Here is a 14,391-nt window from a genome sequence, read left to right as displayed (position 1 = left end):
ACCTCTTGTAGTTGCATGGGAAGGGGCAGGGTGTTGGTGTTGATTGAAGAGTGGGTCAGGGTATCAAGGAGGGAATCGTCGATTGAGAATGCAGGCAGGGGATTGGAGGGGAAGATGTGTTTGGTGAAGATCTGTCAGATTTGACAAATAACCAACCTTGATGTCAATTATGAAGGATGAACAAATAGAACAGCAGTGCCATTAAAATAGCAGAATGAGGGCTTCAATACAAGCCTGTTAAATGTTCCTATGTTTAGAAATTATTGTTGCTGATATTTTAAGTAGGTTAAGGCAGTCATTCAAGCAGTGGACAGAAGATTGTACAGGCATGTTCAGCATCAACAGTAATTTGCAGCCTAAAATTGCTCACTAGGGGAGAGATTCTGAAAGATGTTGCAGAAACTTTTTCTCCAAAATGAAGCCCAAGTTATCAGTCCGAGCAATGCTGTTTGCTGAACCATTCTTTCAAGATAAATCTCTGCCTCTCTTCTCTCTAGGTGCACTGCAAATGGTCCATTGCCTGTGTACTAAATTGCTGTTAATGGCATGGTCAATTACAATTGGATGCACAACCCCTTTTCCTGCTCTCTTCAGCCTTGTCTACTTCAGTGATAGTGAAACTGAAGAATCAATCATTGGTTTACAGTTGCCACGAATGAAGACACCATACCTAAGAAAGGTCAGTGATGATTTTATGGAGTTATACATATTATCTGGGCTCTCCTCTCTTCATGCAGGAATGAGTTTCGTGTTTATTAAAGTGAATCATAGAATCATAGAAGTTACAGTGCAAAAGGAGGTCATTTGGCCCATCGCATCTGCACTGCCCTTGGAAAGAGCACCCTACTTAAGTCCATATCTCCACCCTGTAACCACCTCCTAAGCCCACGCCTCCTATCCCCATAACCCAGTAACCCCACCTCACCTTTTTGGACACTAAAGGCAATTTAGCATGGCCAATCCACCTAACCTGCACATCTTTGGACTGTGGGAGAAAACCGGAGCACCCGGAGGAAAATTACGCAGACACAGGGAGATCGTGCAGACTCTGCACACTCTGTGACCCAAGCCGGGAATCGAACCTGGTACCCTGGAGCTGTGAAGCAACTCTGCTAACCACTGTGCTACCGTGTACCCTATAAAGTCAAAGGGCAGATTGTGAACCTGTGAGCACACAGCAGATCATCCTGGTCCCTATGTGGCTGATAGACAGAGAGCAATAATAGTATGGATTCTTTGCAAGTTATCGCTCCCATCTCCAACCTTCCTTTCCTTTCCAAAGTCCTCAAATATTTGCACAGTGGTTCGCACTGCTGCCTCACAGTGGCAGGGACTTGGGTTCAATTCCGGCCTTTGGTGACCGTCTATGTGTAGTTTTTGTGGAGGGGGAGGCGGTGACATAGTGTTATTGTCGCTGGACCTGTAATCCAGAGACCCAGGAAAATGATCTGGGGACGTGGCTTTGAATCCCACCACGGCAGGTGATGGAATTTAATCTCAATAAAATATCAGGAATGAAAAGTCTAATGATAACCATGAAACCACTGTTGATTGTGGTAAAAACCCAGCTGGTTCACTAATGTCCTTTAGGGAAGGAGGTTGCCGTCCTTACCTGGTCTGGCCTACATGTGACTCCAGACCCACAGCAATGTGGTTGACTCTTAACTGCCCCCTCAAGGGAATTAGGTATGGGCAATAAATGTTGGCACAGCCTGCGACACCCACATCCCATGAATGAATAAAAATAAAATTATCCGTGTCTGTGTGGATTTCCTCTGGGTGCTCCGGTTTCCACCCACAGTCCAAAGAGCTGCAAATTATGTGGATTGGCCATGATAAATTGCCCCTTAGTGTCCAGCATATTCAGATTAGATTTTGGGTTGACAGGGATAGGGTGGGGTGGATATGGGAGTAGACATGGGTGGAGTGCTCATTCAAAGGTGGTTTGTGCAGACTTGATGGGCAAAATGGCACTGTAAGCCATTTGACAAGGTGACGCATAGGAGACTGTTAAATAAGTTAAGAGCCCATGGTGTTAAGGGTAAGATCCTGGCATGGATAGAGGATTGGCTAACTTGCAGAAGGCAGAGAGTGGGGATAAAGGGGTCTTTTTCAAGATGTATGGAGGAAAGAGCTGAGGGCACTGTTGCAAAGTTTGCAGATGATCCAAAGATTTGTAGAGGGGCAGGTAGTATTGAGGAAGCAGGTGGGCTGCAGGAGGGCTTGGACAGGCTAGGAGAGTGGGCAAAGAAGTGGCAGATAGAATACAATGTGGAAAAGTGTGAGGTTATGCGCTTTGGAAGGAGAAATGGAGGCATAGACTATTTTCTCAATGGGAAGATGCTTGGGAAATCAGAAACTCAAAGGGACTTGGGAGTCCTTGTTCACAATTCTCTTAAGGTTAACGTGCATGTTCAGTTGGCAGTTAGGAAGGCAAATGCAATGTTAGCATTCATGTCAAGAGGGCTAGAATACAAGACCAGGGATGTACTTCTGAGGTGGTATAAGGCTCTGGTCAGACCCAATTTGGAGTATTGTGAGCAGTTTTGGGCCCCGTATCTAAAGAAGGATGTGCTGGCCTTGGAAAGGGTGCAGAGAAGGTTGACAAGAATGATCCCTGGAATGAAGAGCTTGTCGTATGAGGAACAGTTGAGGACTCTGGGTCTGTACTCGTTGGAGTTTAGAAAGATGAGGGGGGACCTTATTGAAACTTACAGGATACTGCATGGTCTGGATAGAGTGGACGTGGAGAGGATGTTTCCACTTGTAGGAAATATTAGAAGCAGAGGACACAATCTCAGACTAAAGGGACAATCCTTTAAAACAGAGATGAGGAGGGATTTCTTCATCCAGAGAGTGGTGAATCTGTGGAATTCTTTGCCGCAGAAGACTGTGGAGGCCAAATCACTGTGTGTATTTAAGAGTGAGATAGATAGGTTCTTGATTAATAAGGGGATCAGGGGTTATGGGGAGAAGGCAGGAGAATGGGGTGAGAAAATATCAGCCATGATTGAATGGAGGAGCAGACTCGATGGACCGAGTGGCCTAATTCTGCTCCTATGTCTTATGGTCTTATGTTTCCATGAAATCCATACCCGTTTTCCCTGGAATCTTCCAATCAAATTTCCATGAATAACATCATAAATGACTATGGTTATAGAGAATTATGAAGTATCCTTTCTCATCCTTTTTGACCACAGCCTTCATGGCCTATCTGTAACCTTTGACATGATTGGCCATACTGTCCTCCTCCAACAATTTTCCTCCTTTGTCCTCACCATTCCTAACTATCCAGTTGTTCGAGAATCATCAGCTGGCTTCCCTTTCTGTTCTTGTAGCGTTGGATTTGGGCTCCTCATCATCACCACCACCCCCTCTCCCCCACCCAATTAAGGATCTCCCTTCCATTTTATATCTAGACCTGGGCAACTTGGAGATCTTGTGGTTCAGAAGGTAGCGTCTGTGACTCTGAGCCAGAATCTCCAGGTTTAAGTCCCATTCCAGGACATGTTGGCCACAGAGGGAGTACTCATGATTGATAACCAGCCTGCTAATCCTTCCAACATTTCCCCACTATTCTTCAGAGGGGAACAACTTCAAAGAAAGTAATGGAAATCCGATGGTGCAGTGGGATTGTCCAGTGACCCAGGGTAATTCTCTGGGGATCGGGGTTTGAATGCCACCATAGGAGATGCTAAAATTTGAATTCAATAGAAATCTGGAATTAAAAGTCTAATGATGACCATGGAACCATTGTTGACTGCCATAAGAAGGTTTCCCTCAGGATCAGTGATGTTGCAATACAAGTCCCAACTCAACAAGTGGACATCTTTGTCACCCAGATGTCCTACCACTCTATCAATGTCCTAGTGGTTTGTGACCACAACAAGGTCTTCCTTTATGTGCATGCAACGTTCCATGGCAACTGCCACCACTCCTTCGTACTAAGGAGTTTCCAACTCCCTGTTATTTCAGCCACCAATGCAGATCCATGATTGGCTTCTAGGGGACAAGACCTACCCTTTAAGAACTTGGATAATGATCCCCTTTAGGAACCCACTAACAGAGGCAGATCACAACTACAACAGCTGCTATGTAATCATCAGGATAACCATCAAGCAGGCAACTGGTATTTTAAAAATGCACTTCAGGTGCTCGATTGCTTTGGTGGAGTTCTGTAATATGCCCCAGCATGGGTATGAAGAATAGTTATTGTGTTCTGAATGATGTACATTGTTCAGCAGAAGGCAATAATGCCATGGATAGTGTGAGGGGGTTCCAGGATGGAAGGCCTAGTGATCACAAAGACACACAAAGCTCTTTTGAAGAACTAAACTAATTTTATTAACAATACTAATTCTGAATAGCAAACATAGATGTAAGAATTAAACTACACTCACTAACACTGGGCGGGATTCTCCCCTACCCGGTGGGACGGGGGTCCCGGCGTAGGGGAGTGGCGCCAACCACTCCGGGGTCGGGCCTCCCCAAAGGTGCGGAACCTTTGGGGGCTAGCCCCGCGCCAGAGCGGTTGGCACCACGCCGACTGGCGCACAAACCGGCGCCAGTGGCCTTTCAGGCCCGCTGCTCGCTGCCGCTGACGTCACCACCGGCGCATGCGCGATGTGGGTTTCTCTTCCGCTTCCGCCATGGCAGAGGCCGTGGCGGCGGCGGAGGAGAAAGAGTGCCCCCAGGGCACTGGCCCGCATCCTGATTGGGGGGGCCCCGATCGCGGGCCTGGCCACCGTGGGGGCATCCCCCGGGGTCCGATCGCCCCGCGCCCCCCCCCCCCCAGGACCCTGGGGGCCTACTCACGCCGCCGATCCCGCCGCCACCGGAGGTGGTTCAAACCTCGGCGGCGGGAGAGGCCTCCCAGCGGCGGGACTTTGGCCCATCGCGGGCTGGAGAATCGCCGCGGGGCCTCGCCGATTGGAGTGGCGTGATGCCCACCCCCGCCACTTCCCGGGTGGCAGAGAATCTCTGCCACGGCGGGAGCCTGATTTTCGGCGGCCCCAGGCGATTCTCCGACCCTGCTGGTGGTCGGAGAATTTCGCCCACTATCTTTATCTATTAACTATAACTATTATATCTTTTTTTTAAAATTTAGATTACCCAATTATTTTTCCAATTAAGGGGCAATTTAGTGTGGCCAATCCACCTACTCTGCACATTTTTGGGTTGTGGGGGCGAAACCCACGCAGACACGGGGAGAATGTGCAAACTCCACACGGACAGTGACCCAGAGCCGGGATCGAACCTGGGACCTCAGCGCCGTGAGACGGTTGTGCTAACCACTAGGCCACCGTGCTGCCCTAACTATTATATCTTAACTAACTCTGCAATACACTGTGAATCTTATCGTTGTCAGCTCCAGATCTAGTCTCTTCCCCGAGCCCAAGAGCCAATTCTATTTATTGTATTGTTCCTTTGCCCCCTCTAGTGGCTAAGCTTTATATAACAATAACTCTTCACATGCTGTACATTTGTATAATGTCACAGGTAGTGCTCCAACCTCTGGCGAGGAGGGAGATGAGGACCCTGAGGAAGAGGAGGAACTCCTTGTCAATTTGGAAGATTCTGGAATGGATGAAGAGACTACCAATAACAGAGCAGCTGAGAGACATGGCCATGTAGCTAAGGCTGACTCTGCAGGAGGGGATCATTACCAGCTGGGTCAATGTGCAAAGCTGTTTTTCACAAGCTCCACCAATATCGCAATTGTCATCAATCTGTCCCTGGTGACATACCTCCGCCCAAAGAACTTTGTACATTGACTCCATAATCACTCAAGGGACTGCCCATACCTCACAAGGGAAAGAATACACATCAATGAGTTTGATCAGTCACATTCATATGGATGAAGCCCTCACCGTCATAACCATGGGCCTTATTATATTGCAAAAGCACATGGTAGTAAGTCCTTTACAAACTGGCTCCCTCACCTGAATGCCAATGACTGTAAATGAGGGGCCTATGCTGCCAAACTGTCCATAATCAAACAATGTCCACAATCATAGAATTTACAGTCCAGAAGGAGGTCACTCGACCCATCGAATCTGCGCCGACCCTCGGAAAGAGCACCCTATATAAGCCCATACCTCCACCCTATCTCACTAACCCAGTAACCCCACCTAACCTTTTTATACACAAAAAGCAATTTAGCATGGCAAATCCACCTAAATTGCACATCTTTGGACTGTGGAAGGAAAACGCAGACATGGGGAGAAAGTGTAAACTCCACACAGACAGTTACTCAAGGCCAGAGTTGAACCTGGGACCCTGGAGCTGTGAGGCAGCAGTGCTAACCACTGTGCCACCTTGCCACTCCTGTGCCAACATGTTGCCCCACAATTCTGAGAATGACACAACATAATTCAAACCCTGGGATCACATGTAATAGTATACATGCAGATAAGGCATTTTGCACATGAAAAGTGCATAACTGTGTATCAAGTGCTTTGAAAGAACTTGTGCACCACCCATTCCAGCCAATGATCCAGTCTGTGACATGGGCTGGGATTCTCCCCTACATGGCGGGGCGGGGGGGTCCCGGCCTGATGGAGTGGGGTGACCCACTCTGGTGTCGGGCCGCCCCAAAGGTGCGTAAGTCTCCGCACCTTTAGGGGCCAAGCCCTCACCTTGAGGGGCTAGGCCTGCGCTGGAGTAGTTCCCGTCCCGCCAGCTGGCGTGAAAGGCCTTACACGCCACGCCAGCTCGGGCCGAAGGGACTTCGCCGGCCGGCGGAAGTCCGCGCATGTGCCGGAGCGTCAGCGGCTGCTGACGTCATCCCCGCGTATGCGCAGGGGAGGGGGTCATTTCTGCCTCCGCCATGGTGAAGACCATGGCAAAGGCGGAAGGAAAAAAGTGCCCCCACGGCACAGGCCCGCCCGCCGATCGGTGGGCCCCGATCGCGGGCCAGGTCACCGTGGGGGCACCCCCCGGGGCCAGATCGCCCATGCCCCCCCCTCAGGACCCCGGAGCCCGCCCGCGCCGCCTGCTCCCGCCGGTAAGATAGGTGGTTTGAACCACGCCGGCGGGAGAGGGGGAGAGGGTTAACACCGGCGGGCCGGAGAATCGGCGGGGGGGGGGGGGGCGCCGACAGGCGCGGTGCGATTCGCGCCCCCGCTGAATCTCTGGTGGCGGAGAATTCGGGACACGGCGGGGGCGGGGGCGGGATTGATGCCGGCCCCTGGCGATTCTCCGACCCGGCAGGGGGTCGTAGAATCCCGCCCATGGGCTCCACATGCAACATTCCTGGCTTTATGGCAGGGCAGAGGACGTCTCTCGTCCTCTGGACCCCTTCCACCAAAACTGAAGATCCTGGTCAGAAAAGTGTGGGGCAACTTATCCAATCCCTGCCCCCACAGCCCGTCTGTGTGACATTCTGTCGATAAAAATGTAAGCCGAAAAAAGTTGTGAGCTATTCAAGTTACAATGCCCTCATTCACTTTTGTGCGCTTACATGCACTAACCATTTTCACCATATCAGCAATGATTAGTGAGCAGGTTTGCTGGAGAAAATGGCTCTGTGCAATTACTTGGTGCAATACATGTTTCAGCTGTGACTGCAAGCTAGCATGCTGTGTTCCGCAACCACAACCTTTGTGGTTTGCTTGCTCTTAGTTACTCCATGACTGTGCAGATATGAGAGAGTTGGGTTAAGGGTGCATCCTGATAGATGGTGTCAAGAGGCCAATTAGTGGGCTAATGTACATGGCAGTATTCATCATTCATCCACATGCTGAGTCTTGGCAGCTAACCACGTGACTGCATAATATCTGTGCCAGGTATTGGTAACTAGACGATGCCATCTCCATGGCTATGCTTTCAGTCATTCAGTCGTGTATACTTTGATCAGGCAGCAACAATGACAATTCTTTTGTTATTGAAAGCCCATGTTGGGCCATCCATTCCATGTTGAGCACCATTCACAGCTTTGGCACTCACCTGACTAGACAATGGATCTCCTCTGTGGTACAGGAACATCATTATTGATGATGAATCTCTCAACTGGGCCTTTCTGAAGGCTTGTTTTTTATATGCGCCTGAGTCACCCAACACATGGCTGGTCACCTTGGATCCTTTACTACTGTCACGGTTGCCCACTCCAACTCCTATTCTAGCTTGCCAACTATTGGTATGATGTATCATTTGTATAATGCCAGGCATTCGTGTCTGGGACTGGGGAGTAGTGTTTGGTCTGGACAGTGGTGTTATGTGGGTGGTTGGTAGGGCAGCAGGGTAGCGCAGTGGTTAGTACTGCTGCCTCATGGTGCCGAGGTCCCAGGTGCGATCCCAGCCCTGGGTCACTGTCCGTGTGGAGTTTGTACATTCTCCCCGTGTTTGTGTAGGTTTCTCCCCCACATCTCAAAGATGTGGACTGCACGGTAGCATAGTGGTTAGCACTGTGGCTTTACAGCACCAGGGCCCCAGGTTTGATTCTCTGCTGGGTCACTGTTCTGCACGTTCTCCCCGTGTCTGCGTGGGTTTCCTCCGGGCACTCCAGTTTCCTCCCACAGTCCAAAGACGTGCCGGTTAGGTGGATTGGCCATGCTAAATTGCCCTTTAATTGGAAGAAATGAATTGGGTACTCTAAATTTATTTTTAAAAATGTGGGTAGTTGGTGGATAGTCAGGTGGTTGGATAGGCAGTTTGGAGTTACTGAGACTTTGACTAGTTTTTAAACTATCTAACATTTCTTGGGTAATTAGAAAGGTTAGTTGTAGGCTCTGTTCCACGTCACTGAAGCTAGTTCAGAGTTGGAGATGAGGGAATTACCCATCAGAAATTTGAACATCCTGGGCAATTCCCATGTATGTCCACGCTTCAGGACGTCTCCAATGTCCTGAGCCAGATTTTCCATCGTAAATCCAGTGTCTGGAGGCTGCCAGATTTGGTCCATGGAAAAAAAAACTATCAGAAGGCTCTGCGTTAACTTTGGCAGCACATCCACAACCTGGCCTTGCCGGGTTTCCTCTGCATCATCACACTGCCCAACCCCAAAAGTAACCTGGACCTTTTTCAAAATAGCCATGCCTTTGATTTCATTAGTTGATTGGTGATTGTTGCTGAAAATAAATGTTCTCTGGGATTTTATGTTACAAGAGGCGTTTCAAATGCTTTAAAGATATTTTGTTTTAACTTGCTATTTCAACATTCCTGACTTCATGATATTTTTTATATGGCCAGACCAAATGCACAGCAGCATAATCTGGTTTTGCAGGTACAAACGTATATGAACAATGTGTTATACAAATATCATAATGTAGAATTTCTTCATGAGCTAGTTTATTGCTCCCTTTTGCCTGTTCTACGATTGTACGCTTTAATGTTCACTGAACCACTTAAAAACACCTTTGGCAATCACTAAGTAGATATCACAATGACTTAATCAATGCCATGAATGAGATTTGCTAATTATTAACGAACAAATAATGAGAAACCCCAGATGCAACTGAGCAACAACTTAGCCTTAATTCCAACCTAAAGTGCCTAGTGAGAATGAACTAGACACCCATTTACTTGCCTGTTCAGTTTAACAAGAGGGTTTAATATGAGCCTCCAAACCTGTCCATTCTGGGACTTCTGAATCTGACAGGACACAACTGTCTAAACTCAGTTTTGCTCAAGAAATACTAAACATTTAACCCATTGATTGAGACAGAAGGAACAGGGGAATAGTTCTTGTGCAGCAAGGTTGCAAGTGAATGGAATGATGACAAATACACTAACATAAATCCAGCCGTCCCAGTGGGTGCTTATATGAAAGGCAGGAGGAAACTTCAAACATTTATAGTGCCTCCTCTTAAAAGTCATTCTTGATTAAATAGAGAGTATTTCATGGGGAATCATGATGTACCATTTATATTATGGGTGAGGTGACCCAATAATTCATGAGTAGTAATAGTTTTCCAGCAGAAATACCTTCATTTATGTTTATTGAGATTTATGATCAGTTTCTATCCATTGGTTTAGATTTTCCAATATCTTTATGCTCAATTTCTGAGTGGACTCAATAGAAAAAGGAACAAAGAAGCATTTTACCTGTTTCCACACCTTATGAAAATCATGCTGGAGTCCATGAGAATTAACTTTTTACTAGCTTGATTTTTATTTCCTTTGAAGTCAATGGAGTATTTTCACCAACGTTACACGTCATTTTTAGCAGGTAATCAATAAGGAGTAATGAAGGAAATAAAGTACACACAATGAAATTGAGTATTGCGATTACATGGCCGATGACAGTGGTTATCGCTCAGTATTAATTCCTAATCAAAAATACAATCAACTGCATCTGGATTCCCTATTCGTATCATGTGGCTAGTGGATTATGTTGTGGACAACAGTGCAGTACTGTACAGAAAAGACTGCTCCAATTTTAGATGATTTTATGGGTGGCTGTTTATTTTGACTTCTGCCCGAAAATGACAGACCATCAGTTGTAACCTATGCCCCCTCATTCTTCTATCCTAACATACCTTGAAATAAAAGTATTTTATTGCCTCAAAACGGGCAACCTTGGGAACCAGTCCATGCCGGATTTTATATCTTGCTGGTTTTCAGTTCAGGTGGCCAGGGTTGGATCAGGTGGTTCAGACCAGGTCAGGTTGGATGAGGCCAAAGGTGCCTTGACCACTCAGAGTGCAAGACCTGCCCATGAAGCCAATAACTAGCCCAGCGCGTGTGTGTCAATGCAGCATCGAGTCAAAGAAGCCGCTAAGTTATTTTACTCATTTAATAAATATCAAAATTCATGCATGGCAGCTTACACGACATCTGGTTTTCAGACATCTCTGTTCTTCGAATAGCTGGATTTGAGACATTGTTCTTGTACTTTATACACAGTTACTGTTCTAAAGATGTTAACAGAGACCCAGTTGTTCCAGACTTTGCTTGTAAGTCAATTCTTTAACACTAGGCAGAAGCCTGTGCTTTTTCTCTATTACACACCCCTTGGTTTAAATGTTTCTTTGCTTCTTGCAGATGGGAAGCAGAATCCCTGAAGTGCGTTCTGACTCAGGAACTGGACTATTTCAGAATGAATTTTGTAGCAATTTGATTTAAGTATTTACTCTGTTTATTGCAGCTTAACAGTGGTTTGGTGAGACCAACATTTCGTGCTTTTCTTCAGTGCCTGGCGCAGAGCTCTACATGTCATGAATTTGTATCAGGAAATTAGATGCAGTTCTCGGTATATGAAGCTCTCTTCTGGAAAAACAAACGGTGTTAAAAAGCAAACCTGTTTAGTATGAGGTCTAAGATCACCCTGGATCCCTTTTCACTTCAGTTTTTAACTAGTTACTTGTAAAATCCATTTTTTATTTTTCTTGTCAGGCCCTACCAAGGTCACTACCTGCTCAATTTAGTATCATCTGTGAATTAGGTGACCGAATCAGTAATATTAACCTAATCTAACTGACTGAAAAAAATCGGCTGCTGATTTTATACTCTGCCCGATTTTCCTTTTTATTGATATGAAGGAAGAGTAAAATCAGAAGGGGGCTGGGGGTGGGCAGGTAGCTAGCCTGTTAGGTTACCTGTGGACAGATTAGGTTAAAATAGCCCTCAAAGCAATAAGAAAGCGTAGGATTGGAAATCCCAGGGACACTCCTCTTCCTAATTACCCTCCCCCTCACCTGCCCATAATTCCCTCACCTGCCATCATTCATTACCAATTGGTTTCTTCAGCTAATTCCTATCCACAGCCAGGTTTATCTTGAATTCCCACTCGCTTTCAGCTTCAGCAGTGAGGAACTTCATTGAAATCTTTTCTCTCACTTTTTCTTCAAGAAAACAATTATTGTTATAAATCTGCTCTTTTCAGTTTCTCAGAATTTTAATTCATTTTCAGCCCAACTGCCTTTACAGATTCGTTTTTTTTCAACCAAGATAAAAGTTTTCACCAGAATTAAATTAATGTCAACACTAGGGGGCAGTCAGCTACAGTAAATCAGATCTTGCTGCTTTTAAGATGGTGCTGGGGAAGTAAATCATATTTTATTGCGAGAGTTATATAGAGCTACAATTCCAAAAGCAGCAGCAAACGATCCTGCAGCCATTTCAAAGATTTTATCTCCTTTATACACAATAAAATAGAAAATTCAACTTTACAACACTTTAAAGTAATCCTTTGATTGTTTTTGTTATTAAAATTAGACATTTCATTACATTTATTTACTTGATCTTGACAGTGATATGGGCCATTTTTATATACTTTGAATCTGGGAAATCATTGCAGAAAATTGCTCGGCACCATTGGGAAACCATAATGAATAAAACGAAGGGGGATGTTTTGACTCCTGAAAATTGTTTCATTTTTATTCATTGCACACTGTCCTCTAGTGGAAACTAGCAGACTTCAGTAATTTGGCACAGTGCTGCTAGTAATGCTGCGTGATCAATTGTAAATCAACCATATTCTCAAGTTAATGTTACGTGATCTGTATAAAATGTAACACAGAAAAATCACAAGTTACAATATGGATCATTTTCATATGGCACTCTGGATGGGTCAATTACATTTTATCTGTTAAACAAAAATACACCCGGCCTCACCTCGTTCTGACCTCATTGCTCCAGAAATGGAGCTACATCAGATTAAAATTATTCTGAGATTAAACTCATGCGTGATTTATTTGTTTTCCCAAAATACGCTTCAATAAAACTCTCAAATATGTAAGTGATATAATTTTAAAATTGCAATAAATACATCAATAAACAATTCTGCATTCATGCAAACACTGCAAAACAAGGAATCCACCATCATATCACATCAATGTTAGCGTTATTGGATCTGTATAGCAAAGCTGGAGTAATTGGGCTCCCATGGTTCACAAATTCAGTTCATCTTGCAGCGGAGTTATTATACTCTATGTGGAACCAGCTTTATGACTGACGAGTCTCATACCCAAAAATGACTGTTCACAACCTTGGCAACAATAACACTTTTGGTTCCATGCTGACCCTCTGGCCAGAATTTTCCGAATCTGCCGTGGAAGAACCTACTGTGGCAGATGCACCGAGCCATTCAAATGACCATTAACTTCGGCAGGACCGGATTATCCCGTCGGTCGGAGGGGTTGGAAAATTCCAGATGCCATTCCAGATATCCCTCCATGGTGGCGTGAATGCATTTTATACCACACGTTGATATGCCCATGCACATTTTGCAGTAAACGCCGTTGGCATATCATTAACAGGCCCGCACTGGTGTTCTCCGGGCCTCCAGCGATGCGACGATTCCGCCAGCAGGAATTAGGGTGGCACATTAGCACAGTGGTAAGCACTGTTGCTTCACAGCACCAGGGTCCCAGGTTCGATTCCCAGCTTGGGTCACTGTCTGTGGGGAGTCTGCACGTTCTCTCCGTGTCTGCATGGCTTTCCTCTGAGTGCTTCGGTTTCCTCCCACAAGTCCTGAAAGACGTGCAGTTAGGTGAATTGGGCATTCTGAATTCTCCCTCTGAACAGGCGCCTGAATGTGGTGATTAGGGGCTTTTCACAGTAACTTCATTGCAGTGTTAATGTAAACCTACTTGTGACAATAATAAAGATTATTAATTACCGCTGGCAAGATTCACTAGTAGTATATGAAATCAGGAAGCAGGTGCCGTGGCTGCTGAGGGAGAGAGAGGAGGTATAACATGTTCCCAAAAACGCTGGCTGGGGGGCATCCACCAGGGCTGGGGAGTAGTGAGAGGTGACCAAGGGATAGGACGTGGGATCAGGGTGACCCCCCCTGGACCGGGGTGTTGAGTCATAGGCTATTGCAGAAAATACGGAGGCTGGGGATTGAGGGTGATTTAGAGATGTGGATCAGAAATTGGCTAGTTGAAAGAAGACAGAGAGTGGTAGTTGATGGGAAATGTTCAGAATGGAGTTCAGTTACGAATGGCGTACCACAAGGATCTGTTCTGGGGCCGCTGCTGTTTGTCATTTTTATAAATGACCTAGAGGAGGGCGCAGAAGGATGGATGAGTAAATTTGCAGACGACACTAAAGTCGGTGGAGTTGTAGACAGTGCGGAAGGATGTTGCAGGTTACAGAGGGACATAGATAAGCTGCAGACCTGGGCTGAGAGGTGGCAAATGGAGTTTAATGTGGAGAAGTGTGAGGTGATTCACTTTGGAAAGAATAACAGAAATGCGGAATATTTGGCTAATGGTAAAATTCTTGGTAGTGTGGATGAGCAGAGGGATCTCGGTGTCCATGTACATAGATCCTTGAAAGTTGCCACCCAGGTTGATAGGGTTGTGAAGAAGGCCTATGGTGTGTTGGCCTTTATTGGTAGAGGGATTGAGTTCCGGAGCCATGAGGTCATGTTGCAGTTGTACAAAACTCTAGTACGGCCGCATTTGGAGTATTGCGTACAGTTCTGGTCGCCTCATTATAGGA

General features: G+C 46.1%; 1 long non-coding RNA gene across 1 annotated transcript; it reads left to right on the top strand.

Moving 5' to 3' along the window:
- Positions 1–503: 503 nt before the first annotated feature.
- Positions 504–12,309, top strand: LOC119970478. The gene is made up of 2 exons (XR_005461625.1): positions 504–679; positions 9,976–12,309. It is a non-coding gene; the product is annotated as an uncharacterized LOC119970478 (long non-coding RNA).
- Positions 12,310–14,391: the final 2,082 nt, after the last annotated feature.

This window comes from Scyliorhinus canicula, chromosome 8 (genome assembly GCF_902713615.1).
Source record: "Scyliorhinus canicula chromosome 8, sScyCan1.1, whole genome shotgun sequence".
Taxonomy (NCBI): Eukaryota; Metazoa; Chordata; class Chondrichthyes; order Carcharhiniformes; family Scyliorhinidae; genus Scyliorhinus; species Scyliorhinus canicula.
The sequence above is the reverse complement of the archived record's forward strand: the minus strand, read 5'-3'. Positions and strand labels throughout refer to the sequence as shown.